Below are 13,412 nucleotides of genomic sequence, written 5' to 3' on the forward strand. Positions count from 1 at the left end.
TGCCATCCATCATCTTTTTGTCCTTTTGTTACTCAGATGCCAACAATCTCAGCACTGGTCTTTGCTGTGACTTTTCTTCTATTTTAGGTTCATTTTTTTATTAAAAACAAAAATCTGTAAACATTTTGTGCTTTGATATGAATTGACTGTTTGATAAATAATCTTAGGTTGGCATTGTGGTTTCAAATGAAAATTCTTTTGAGTTATATATATATATATATATATATATATATATATTTATTATTCCTTTGAAATGACTTTATTGGAGTAGAAGCATATATAAATTACCTGTTCTTCCCTACTTTCTATATTAATAACAACCTATAAATCTCTAGGACTAAATATCACATATTGAAGCAGTATAGAGTTTTTGAATTTGTGATAGCCTTAACACACAGCCAATAATGCTTTGACATTTCTTCTGTTAAGAGATGGGCTTTAAGTCCCCCTGAGTCTTGCTAGGCCTGTGACTCTTTTGATCAACAAGGCATGATAAAAATGACACCATGTTACTGCAAAGGTTAGGTTATAAAAGCCATGCAACTTCTGCATTGTTTCCTGGAACATTTACGCTAGGGGCTCTGAGCCACCATTCTGTAAGTCTGACTGTCCTGAAGAAGCCATGCCTTGAGGAAGTTCACATTGTGTTAAAGGCCACATATGACCACTCCAGAGACGATCTTAGCTGAGCCAAATGTTTTAGTGTCTGCTGACAAGGTACAAAATCTCTGAGTGAATTGGATATTCATGGCCTCCCCTATTATCAGAATCACTTACCAGAATGGTGTACCTCCCACTCCCTGATGCCCCAAAGGATGTACCTATGATAACATATAACAATCACACGGAGTTCATACTTTACATTAAGGTTTACACTGGTGTTACATTTATGTAGGTCTATTTCTTGCCTCTCTATTCTGTACTATTGATTTATTTCTCAGTTCTTTGACCTATATCACACTGTCTTGAGTATTGTAGCTTCATAGTAAGTCTTAAAGGTATATAGCATCAGTTTCCAATTGTATTTTTCTTCAACAGTGTTTTGACTATTCTCGGTCTTTTGCCTCTTCATCTAAACTTTAGAATCAGTTTGTTAAGGTCCATATAACTACTTGCTGGCATTTTGACTAGAACTCTATTGAATTTATAAATTCTATTGGGAAGAACTGACATCTTTACATTGAGTCTTCCTATCCATGGATAAGAAATATCTCTTACTTTACTTAGTTATTCTTTACTTAGTTATTCATTCATCAGAGTTTTGTAGTTTTTCTTAAATAGAGCTTAAACATATTTTGTTAGATTCATACCTAAATAATTCATTTTTTGGTGCTAATATAAATGGTATTGTGTTTTTAAAATCAAATTCCACTTGTTTATTTCTGATATATAGAAAAACAATCGACTTTGCATATTAACTTTTTATTCTTCAGTCTTCCTATAATTGCTTATTAGTTTAAAGAGTTTTTGGTCAGTTCTTTCTGTTTTCTATGTAAATGATGATGTCATCCATTAAGAAATTGGGCTTACTCTCCAATCTATATATCTTTTATTTCCTTTTCTTGTCTTATTGAATCAGCCTGGACTTTCCTGCACAATGTTGAAAAGGAGTGGTGAGAGGTGGCATCCTTATCTTACCTGATCTTTTTGGGAAAGCTTTGAGTTTCATACCATTAGGAATAATGTTAGTTGGGGTCTTGGCTGAATAGCTCAGTTGGTAAGAGCATCATTCTAATACACCACATCTCTATCCCCAGTTAGGACCCATACAAAAATCAGCCAATGAATGCATAAATAAGTGGAACAACAAATTGATGTCTTTCTCTCTCTCTCTCAAATCAATAAATACAAATTTAAAAAGAATAATGTCAGCGGTAGATTTTTCTGTATATAGTATTTATCAAGGTGAAAACGTTTCCTCTTTCCTAGTTAACTGAGAGTTTGTATCATGAATGAGTGTTGGATTTTGTCAAATGGGGTCTTTTTTATACTACGATTCTGAGTGTCAAAGTGACTAGGTTATTTAATTTCTAATTTTCAGTTTTCTCATCTGTAAAAAGAGAACAGTAATGATGCCTTTGTTGTTGGCTTTAAAAAATAATTATACAAGACAATACATGTGGTAACACCAAAGGCATAAGGGCTCAGTAAATACTGGCCAGTATTAGTATTACAGACAATAATAATAAACATTCTTTTGCTTTTAGTGAGACTAACAGTTGCTTTATAACTATGGTAAAATATAGATAATATCAAATTTACCCCCCTAACCATTTTTGAGTGTACAGTTCAGTAGTGTTGCCAATATCCAAAACTTTTTTCATCTCACAAAGCTGGAATTCTATGGGCATTAAGCAATTCCCATTCTCTCTTCCCTGCAACCCCTGGCAACTACCCTTCTACTTTCTATTTTGGCTACTCTAGGTCCCTTGTATAGGTGGAATCATATGGTTGTTTTTTTTCTTTTTTGTGATTGACTTATTTCATTCAGTGTGATCTCCTCAACTGTCAACCATGATGTAGCATGTGTTGAAATTTTCTTCTATTTTAAGATTGAATATTATTTTATTGTATGTATGTACCACATTTTGTTTGTCCATTCATTCACAATGAACACTTCAGTTTCACCTACCTTTGCCTATGGGGGATAATGCCACTCTGAACATAGGTGTACAAATATCTCTTTGAGGCCTTGCTATTAAATTCTTTGAGGACATACCTCAAAGTGGAATTGCTGTGTGATATGGTAATTCTATTTTTAATGTAATAAGGAACCAAAATGCTTTTTCTGTAATGCCTGTACCATCTTATATTCCAACAAACAGTAGTGCACAGGGCCTCTTAATTTCTCCAAGTCCTCACCAACACTTGCTGTTCTGTGTTTTTTCTTTTTTTTTCTCTGGTTGTAGTGGTCTTGATGGGCACGATGCAGTATCTTTTGTAGTTTTGATTTACATTTCCCTAGTGATTGTTAATGTTGAATATTTTTCATTGGCTATTTGTATAAATTCTTTAGAGAAATGTCTATCTTAGCCTTTGCCCATTTTTAAATCCTATTTTTGGCTGTTTTTCAATTATAGCTTTTCTTTTTATGCTCTGGATATTAACCTCCTTATCAGATATATGACTTACAAGTATTTTCTCACATTTCGTGAGTTTGCTTTTTCACTCAGTGAATTGTGTAATGGCTTCTTTTTAGCAAAAATCTTAATATATTATTAATTCAGTCAGAATCAACTTTTGAAAATGAATCATTATGAATGTAAATATGACAACCTAGAATTAGGATAATTCTCATTTTGAATCAGCCTTCACTTTGAGATTCATGGAAGGGATTGTTGATAAAATAATTAACTAAGCAATGGAGTAGTCCTCACTGACATGACATATTTTCAGGAGCAAAAGAATGCTCTTCAGGTGCTTAGATCTTGTCAATCGTTCTTAACTCCAAGTGAAATATATGGTATCCATCAAGTGCTCTGGCGGTACCTTCACTGTAGCGCACAGAGGACTTTACACTGACTGCTACCCTTGCAACTCCTTGATGGGAAATCTCTGTTGTCACAGCTGTAGTTCTTGAGGTACATGCAGTAACTTAGTGTAGTTATCAATCTCCTGTTGGCTTCAGGTGCTGATGTATGGCAGCAACATCAGTTTTTCTTTTTTTTAAAGGAGTTTACTTTGTGTTTCTTTGGTATTGCTTTGTAATTACAGACCTCAAAGTATGTGTTAATTGATCTCTTAAAGTTTTCTCCACCCAAGGGTCTATAAACCTCCACTCTGCTTGCTTTAGCATAGATGCTTTAAATAAAGATTTACGTTCAATCCAGACTCTTGGTTAGAAAATGACTTTTCTGCCAGTTAAGGCAGAATCAGCATCAGTAGTCTGTGTAAGATTTTAGAAAAATAACAAGATTTTTCTATGAAAGTTTAAAAACTCACCAACCTGGGGCAGTGTTGGCCTTTTCATGTGTAAGGTATAGTGAGGTCAGCTTAATATGTAATGGATTCTGTCCCTGTCAGTGTATACATCAAGTCAATAAAAAATATTTCCCCAAACTTAAAATATCCTACTTTCTTCAACCCCTGAAAGCAATGTGGCAGCTGCTCTCCTGACATTTTGGACACTGAATGAATGAGAATGATTTTTTAACGATTTTGATTAAAATTCTGACAATCATGCTGCACAATTCTCAGTAGAATTGTGGACCTGGATACATGGACCTGAATATACTCAAAGATGCATTAACTATATATTTATTTTGAAAAACTTCTAGAGGTATATTAGAAGCAGATATTTGTGTGTTAAAAGGAGAGGCAACCGGAGCCCCAAAACCTGGATCCAAAGTCTGCTCAGTCTGCAGTTATCTCTAGGACCACCGGCAGGTCACTCATGCTTTCAAGCTGTCATCTTTCTAATTAATCTAAATGCATTTAAGGCTTGAACATTTTACTTTCCTCCATGTACACAAAAATTCTATAAAAGGTAGGAGAAATTGCTTTTCCATTCACACACACACAAACATACACACATACACACGAAGAATCCAAAACCAGAAAAACCTTATCTTAACTTACCTCACACCAATTATGAACTCTATCAACTTAGCCCATTTAAATAACAGTATGCAAGTTGTGTTTTCTTGCTTAATTATTAATGTATCACACTCAGAGGGCACATTATAATGAATCCCTTATGAATGCAGAATGGGGAGAGTGAATATATTACGCATCCTGTCCCTGACATTCATAATTTCTAATATCTATTTTGTAGTACTCTGCCAGGGCATCAAAAATAGTCAAATGTATCAAAATAAGAAAAAGTATTAATATGAAAGGGGGGAAAGTTATGACTTTCACTGTAGTTTGATGGGGATATTAATTTTATCATGGCACAGAGGATTGTGACAATTCTATTTTTGTCATTAATGTCCATAAAATAATGCTCAGAGGGGGACAAATGTTGAGAATCATTGACATAGGTAGATAGGCCGAAATAACTAAGATGTTTAGCCTGGACTGAGAAATCTGAGGGGAAACAGATGACTATATGTTAGTAATCAAAGTGATGGAGGTAAAACTGAGACCAGAGGTAAATTCAAATGTAGTGAAAATGAAATTTCACTCAATGTGAGGACAATCTTTCTATTAATTTGACCAGTCTAATAGTAGATGGGGTTGCCTTGTGAGACAGACCATTTTTTATGATGGGAAATGCTCAAACAGAGGTCAGATCAGTAGATGAAGCTCAAAAGACATTCCTGACTAAGTCAAGTGGGCCAGTTGGCCAAATGAGAAGTATGCATTTCATCTAAAGTTTGCCAGGTCTTCTGATTGAACCAAGGAAGTAGGAAGTCAGGGTTTATCCATTTCTCAGTATCTGTTTATGTAATTGTTTTTTGACCTCTGGACTAAACAAGATCCACCTGGTTTGACCTCTGAACTCCATTTCTCATACCTAGTAGCCTGATCATACATAGGCCAATCACAGAACTGAGTGTTTGGGAGATGGAAACACTGAAAGGGTTGGGTATCATGTCACCACACTTAAGAAATGAGTAGTATTTACAATGAATTTATTACGTAAAGTCACTGTATATACTAAGTTATACACACACATAATCATATAGGACCAAGGACCATCTCTTTAAACCAAATCTGTTAGTATGCGAAGAAAAACAAGCCTGCCAACGTTTCCACAGTCAAAGCTTTCAAAGTAAACATTGTAAAGACAGAATGGAGGGAGTGGGGGGAGAAAACTTCAAGCAGAGGCTATAGATCTGCTCAGTTCTTCAGGAAATGAAACCTGAGGATTCAAAGGCCAACCATGAGGATCAGTGTAACTGAACAACCAGCCGACTCCTGATTTCTTCATCGTTATGAGGACCTTTACTACTTATAATTTTAATTCGTTATGTCTTCTAAAATAAAATGAATGTTTTTCCTATTTAAATAAAATGGCACTGTCTCTCTCCTCATTGGGAATCTAAAAGCTTTCTCCAAGACTTCCACAAATCCTCAGGGCTCCATTTCTCAGTACCTGTTTTTGCTCTGTGAACTTTTTCCTTTCACTTATGTATTGCATACTGCGGCTGTTGATCCCCCAGGCCTGTGTCAGTCCAAATGTGGGTCAGACAACGGGCAACTATCAGGGCAGAGGCCCTCCAAAGGTGGGAGGAGGAGGGTAGCTGCTACTTAGCTCCAGCCAGTTGTTGGAGATGCAAACCTTTTCTTTTCCCATGCATCATAAACAAGGAAGTTGCACGGGCATGAAGATTTGGAAGAAATAATAGGAAGTCTTATCCCAGAAGAGTCTATAACTTAATACTGAATATTAGACCTCCCACTGCTGAAGTGTTCCTCTGTTCCCCAGTGGAATTTTGTCACAGGCAATTTTCCTGCTTCTCTATTTTCCAGGTTTCTAATATCTCGCTGGTGTCTCTCCTCTCCTTCATTGCCCCGTTGCCCCAACTTCCACAGTCAATTTTTCATTCATCTTCACGAAGTCCAGCTCCTTACTCCTTAGGTAAACTCCCTCTAGTTCTTCCTTTGTCTTTCTAAAACCTCAATACATTTTCTAAACAAAGGTTCTGCCCTGTAGGCTTAGGCTTTTTAATCACATATCGAACTTGCAGAATCTTTGAAACGACCCTTTCCTTTAACAGGACCCTATTCTTGGGTATGGTCTCCTCCCCACCATTGGTTAAGTGAAAAGTAGCCATCCATAGCTTTATCTTTGTCCTCGCTGTGAATTAGCATTCCTCTTAGAAAGTACAACTTTCAAAAGTCAGTTATTTTTGGATCTAAATTTTACTTTTTTCTTCTTGTTTTCTATTACACAGAGATGGTACATATACATCTATTTAACAAATGCTTTGAAGTCAAAAAGGATTTCTGCGGCCTGAAATCTGCCGAAAGTGATGCTTCAGAGAAGGCCTTGGAGAGACTGGATACTGGGGTGGGGGATGTCAGGTCTGATAGGAGAAGGTTCAAATGGAAATTTCAGAAGCAGAAGTCATGGGGACAGGTGAATGGGGAAAGAGAATACAGACTGCCTGGCTTAGCAGAATAACAGTTACCAAAATAGTCGGAGAGGTTGGAGAAATCCTCTTGTTCTTCCTATGTAACCCAAAGAGTGGATATTCTCTTGTCCTTTTCCCTCTGCTATTCTTTATTTTTCTGACTCACTTTTATTACATGGTGTTGATCCAAATTACTGTTAGGTATCCCCAAATCATGGCAGGTTCCTTCTGGCTCAACTGGGGCTATTAGTTCTTCCTGTGCTCAAATAGAGTGAGTCTTCTTCTCAGCACATATGCTGGGAACCATCTAGATCATTAGTTCTCCAAGTGTGCTTCTCAGAAGTAATACCTGGATTAATACGTATAATGCTACATAGTATGTCCTGGGTAAGTACGACTAATCAGTTGCTCTGCTGGACAAGCATCGTGGATTTGTCTATGGTTCAGTGGAGGGACCTCCTGCCCTGGGAGTGTTCCTCTTATGAAGGAGTCATGATGGCAGCTGTCACTGACAAGGAGTCAGTCTGCTTGGTGCTGGGCAGTCTAGATTTGGGTGCCAGCTCTTAATTTGAGTAATCTAGTAATTTCAACTACCTGCCATTTGGGAATTTAAGCCATCATGGGAGTTACTCCCTATTGAGAGAGAAAGCTACTGCTTCCATGGGATAATGAGCTTGAGTAATAATAAGTGCGTCCCACCCCCTTATTGTGGGAAAGCAGAAACCCCTTTCCTTTTCTCTCCCATCATCCTACTCTTGTTGTAGCTGGTCCGTTGTCCAGGCAAGTCAGAGGGATCTTGCAGGGTCACTTTTGGTAATTCTGCTCATTATAAGACACATGGCATCTTTCCTTACCCAAAATGACTGATCCCACTACTTTTACTGGATGTGGGCAGGCTGATATGACTAGGATCAGTATGTTTCCTTGAGAACTGATACCAAGGGAAAAAAGTCTCCTTTGTTCTACCTGTCCTTGAAACTAATGGGGTGCAAATCCAGGAGCTGTTCCCATTAGTCACTTTCAGCTATGTGACCTAGGAAACTCAGAAACCTTGTCTAAAGGAGGAGAGAAGAAGTAAGCCTATTTCACAGCAGAGGAGAGTTGAGAGAGCAGGGGAGAGAGAGAAAATGAGACCCCTGCGAGTGTTTGAGTTTCTGCTTCCAGAAGTTTCTGAGGCCTTGCTGTATTTCTGTTCTGGGATTAGACAGCTGTGAGGCTGTCCTCTCAGGCCTAACCCAGCTCGTGAGGGGTTTCTGCTGTTTGTAAGAAAGAATGCTGACAAGCATATTCTGCTTTCTTTAAGAATTGTAATATCTAAACAAAACATTAAATTGAGTCACAAGAGATTTCTCTTTAAAAATGAGACTGGCATAGACCTTCCGCATTTGTGTGATGTTAGCTTATTTAAACTTCCCTTCTTGGTAAAGGCCTCGCGATGTGGTAGGAAGCCACATCGCTGCTAATTGTCGGCAGGCTTTGGAAGTTTCAAATGTCAGTTTCCAAGCCCCGCTTTCCTCATCTTTACTGAAGGGGTGTATCATTTATCATGTGGGGCTGTTTTAAGAATTGGCACAGAATAATAAAAGTACCCAGCATAGTTTGATTTCAGTGTGTTCAAAGTTCATATTGCATTTTCTAATTTTGAAAAAGATACCCCCCAAACACGTCCTATCTGTGTATCCATGGTAATTATTTAAAGCATAGAAAGAAACAAACAAAAAAATCAAGATTATGCAAAAGAAAAGAAATAACCATCAGAGCAATATAGAAAGATAGATAAGGATTTATTTTAAGAAATTGGCTCCAGTAATTGTTCAGGGTGGAGCCCCAAGAAAGTCTGAGTGTAAATGTAGTCTTGCTGGCAAAGTTCTCTCTTCTCCTGGAGATGTCAATGTTTTTCTACTAAGGACTTCAACTGGTTGTTGGGTGAAACCCACTCATGATTTGGAGGGTAATCTGCTTTACTCAAATTCTACTAATTTTAATGTCAATCTCATCTTAAAATACCTTTATAGAAACAGAATAATGTTTGACCAAATATCTGGCTCAGCTAAGCTGATACATAAAATTAATCCTAACACTAAGACTGATTTTAAATTTATTTTTGAGTTTCCTAATGGCCAAGGGAAAAAAGAGAAACATTTCCATGTAGTCTCGTTTTTAAGAAAGACGATTTCCTGAATAGAGACTTTTCCCACCAGGTGTGCAATAATAAGTCATAAATATGTAGCTGCTGTGACATCTTCAGGGTTCGACAAAATCAGCTTTGTGAGTATTTTGGATTGGGAACTACGCTGTCTCCTGCGTCCACCTTGTCACGAAATCCTGTCGGTTCTGATGCTCTTTTAAAATCGAGCATTCTCCTCCCTGCTGCTGCCAGTGTCTGCTCAGTCTTTCATTGTGCCTCACAGGAACCTTGACAACAGCTTTCAAACTTATCTCTGCTCCTGCTTTGATCAATTCAAGTGCAGTGTTTACACAGCCACCAGGCAGCGCCTTTCAGGATGCAATTATGCTACTTCTTTGTTTAATAATCATCTCTGATGTCACAATGTATAAAACCTAAAGTTTCAGCATCACCCTTCCACATGCACCTCAACCTTAGACATCTCAAATTTAGAATGTTGAGAAAAGGCCATTGCTTCAGACATTTCTGGCTCTGCACATTGTCGTTTCCTCTGCCGAGAGTGCTGTGTGCCCCTCATTAGCCTAGACAAACACCAGTCATTCCTGAAGATTCAACTTAAAAGCCACCTCCTTTGTCAGACCTTCCCTGCCCCATGTAAACAAGCTGCCTCGCCCTCTGTCTCCAGAGCAACTCACACATTCCTGGTACACCTTCCTAAGTCGGAGATCAAAATGCAAGGTGGAAATCACAAAGAGTTGCAATTGCCCCAGAAAATCCCTAAATTGCTCAGACCAGTGTGACTCAGTTGGTTGGGCATTGTCCAGCAAAGCGAAATGTCGCCACTTCAATTCCTGGTCAGGACCCATGCTTGGGTTGTGGGCCAGGGGCCTGGATGGGGTGTGTACAAGAGGCAGCTGATCAATGTTTCTCTCACATTGATGTTTCTTTCCCTCTCTTTCTCCCTCACTTCCCTTTTTTCAATAAATAAAATCTTTGAAAAAAAGATAATTCCTAAATTGCCCATCAATTAAGGTATATGTCTATATTCATGCCATATCAGAGACTGGATTACTGTACTATTATTTTTTCTATCTGCCTGTCTATCTATCTATCTATCATCTATAGAGAGATACATGCTATATATAAAATCTTGAAAGCTAGTCATATACTAGTACCACTCCATACTGGGTGGTACTCACATGCCAAGCCGAGGCGAAGAGAACCATTGACCTCCATATTCAGTCGCATGAAGAAAAGGGTTACATGCTCATGGAAAGGAAAAGTGTGGGAAATTACCAGCACTGTTTAAATTGTTACTTTCACTTTTCTTTCTTCCCTTCTCTCTCTCCCTCCCTATCCCTTATGCCTGCCGTACATCTATAATTTAATACAAGCAGGTTAACTTATTGTGGTACACAGTGTGTAACATGATTGTAGTCTATTAATCTAGGCATAGCAATCAATCACATTGTGATGCAAATCTTTGTTTTACCTTCTCTTAGTCCCAAGCCCAAACCAGAGTGGAAAACCCATGAGGGCAGACCTGGATTTTTCATCTCTGTTTCCCTTCCACATGCATATTCAGACTTTGCTGGCCAACGTGTAAATGGATGACATCAACTAATAGAAGTCAAAGAACAAAGCAATGCAATTCCATTCAGCTTTAACTTTGAACTTGCCGAGTGGTGAGGTGGAAATTTAACATCTCTGGCCATTTGTGATTGCGTTGTGCACCAATATAGTCCTAGTCCCCTTGATAGGTTTGTAAGAGATAATGTAGGATAGTTAAAATACTGCATAAATACGAAGTAATTAAGTGACAGGCACAGTATGGCAGGGGAGGCACGGTAATGTAACTATGTCTATAAAACATTTACTATATTTTGTCTCTAACATGTACAACAACAACAACCTACCAAATGGTGGCATCTGTGCTTATTTCCTCCCCGATCCTCAATATTTGGAATCCTTTCAATGTTCAACACCCAAAAATGCAATACGTATTTCTGCTTCGGTACATCCTTGTTTTACATTGGAGTTGGTACCAGCCAGAGTTATGGGGTTACTCATATCATGAGACTCTCCTCCTACCATTCAATGTATTTACAAGTGAAAACTGATAAAATAAGCATCAAAGGAAGTCAGGGAGGGAGAATGAGTGGAGGAGGCACTGCAACATACCTACTGAGGCAATCTTGTTAGAAGTGGTGGGTAGGTGATAGTAGGTATGTATGAGCTCTGATGTTTTTGAGCACCAGGTGGCATGGCTGTCTTTTCTCCTGGCTCTTGCTACTTGTGTCAGAGATAATTTCAGAAACCTAGATTTTGTAGAAAAGGCTGAAGGTTGTAGAACTACGCTGGTTGGGAGAGGAATGAATACATAATATAGAGATCAGAATGTTCCTTACTTATCACGTCCTAGGAATGTGCCTAATCATTGGATACTGCCAAACTTTAGTATTTCACAAGGCTTAACAGGTCATGGTTTGATATTATAAAATCCAAATATATGAATAGAAGATATTGTTTAGCTTAGGGTATTTTTAGATTATAGATTTATTAGGAAGTTGGCTTGTTCACTTCTTAAAGGCAGAGAAATGCATTGAAAACAAACAAACTAAACCAAAACAAGGGCAATCGCTATAAGATTCTTACACATATTTAACAGTCCACTGGAGGGAATGCATATCTGTTTACAGTGTCAAGAAGATTCCTTCTCTTCTGCAGTAATTATTGTCCTGCAGAGACTGTGAATGGTGTAATTGATCATATTTTCCTTTTCTCATTTGGCGTTAGTAAGTTTACAAGTAAATATGGGATCCACTTGTAGCCAGTATAATATTTTGCAGGGTGGTAAACATAGTTTATGTGCATTTTTGGCTTTGTTTTACATCTTGCTTTTACAACTTACATCTACATTTAATATTCCTTTTCCACTTTCATCTTAAATCCATGTTATCTTGTAGAAGTTTATATATTCTTGAAAACATCTTCAAATACTTTCTGAAATAAGGAGGGGAAGACACATGCTCAATTAAATAATTATAATAAATCCCCATTGCTAGGAACCAAAAATCAATAGAATTGCCCTCACGCTCAAGAAGTTTACAATCAGATGATAGACTTGTGAGGAACTGTGTCCTAAGTAAAGCATCTTAGTTTCAGAAGTAGAGAAATATGAGTAAACTCAGGGGAAAGAAGAATGCTGGATTCCGCTATTAACTTTGTAGTTCGACTGTTGCCTTTGCGTGGCCTCAGGCAAGAGGGATAACTGTCTCCAAACATCAATTTTTCATTAGTCCAAGGTAGATTCATTTTGGACATTCAAAGACATGGATAATGTGAAGGGATGAAGGGTGTAGTGCGTAATGGTTGACTATTGTTATATAACATTTAATGATAACATCAATCCCAGCAAAACTAGTAGAAATAAAAGCTCCATTTAAATAACACACTGAAATAGAAGGTATTTTGAGTGAAATCCAGCGCATTTCCAAAAACACGTGCCGTACCACTGAGGCTGCAGGTACGATAGATGCTGTTTTCATCTGAAGCTACTTTTTTCTGTAGTTTCAGACAAATATTTGGAACTGTGTTTCTAGTGTAATGAAGTAAATACTTTTGAGAAAAATAGAAACATAAGCTTCTTTAGGGTTTTAAGGCTAGGAAAGAAAGAGAATGAAGAGAACCGATTGGGACTATTCTCAAAAGAATGCTTTTAAGTAAGTTTTAGAACAAACAAGCACAAATGCCTGACATTTGCATCAAAATTATTTTTTGAAATATTTCCGTATTTTTAGTTTATTCATGCTTTGTTCTTTTTTTTAAACAGATATAGAACAGATTTAACAAGGTACATTTCTTTTTGGAACATAGTAATGTGGTTGCTTTAGAATAGATGGAAAAGAAAAGAAGTAGCAGGTGCAGAAGGAGGCAGGTAACTTGATTATGAACTTTAGTCTCCGTGACTTTCTGAAAAACCACGGCCAGACATACTAGAACACAGTGTCTAAATGTGTGAAGTTACATAGGTCTGGGTAGATCTTAGCTTATTCTGTGACACTGGGCAAGTTCATTAACTTCTCTCAGCCTTGGAATCCTATAATTGGGCACCATACTAGCAGCCTTGTAGAAGTAATAAAAATACATACAAAGTTTCTAGTTCAATGCCAGGCTTAAGGTAGAGGCTCCATAGATGGCAATTAATAGGACAGGATGACTCATTCAAAATCATCTCATTTTATTACTTTAGCTTATTTGGG

This window comes from Sturnira hondurensis, unplaced genomic scaffold (assembly GCF_014824575.4).
Source record: "Sturnira hondurensis isolate 20B ecotype Veracruz unplaced genomic scaffold, ASM1482457v3 Scaffold0020642, whole genome shotgun sequence".
Lineage (NCBI taxonomy): Eukaryota > Metazoa > Chordata > Mammalia > Chiroptera > Phyllostomidae > Sturnira > Sturnira hondurensis.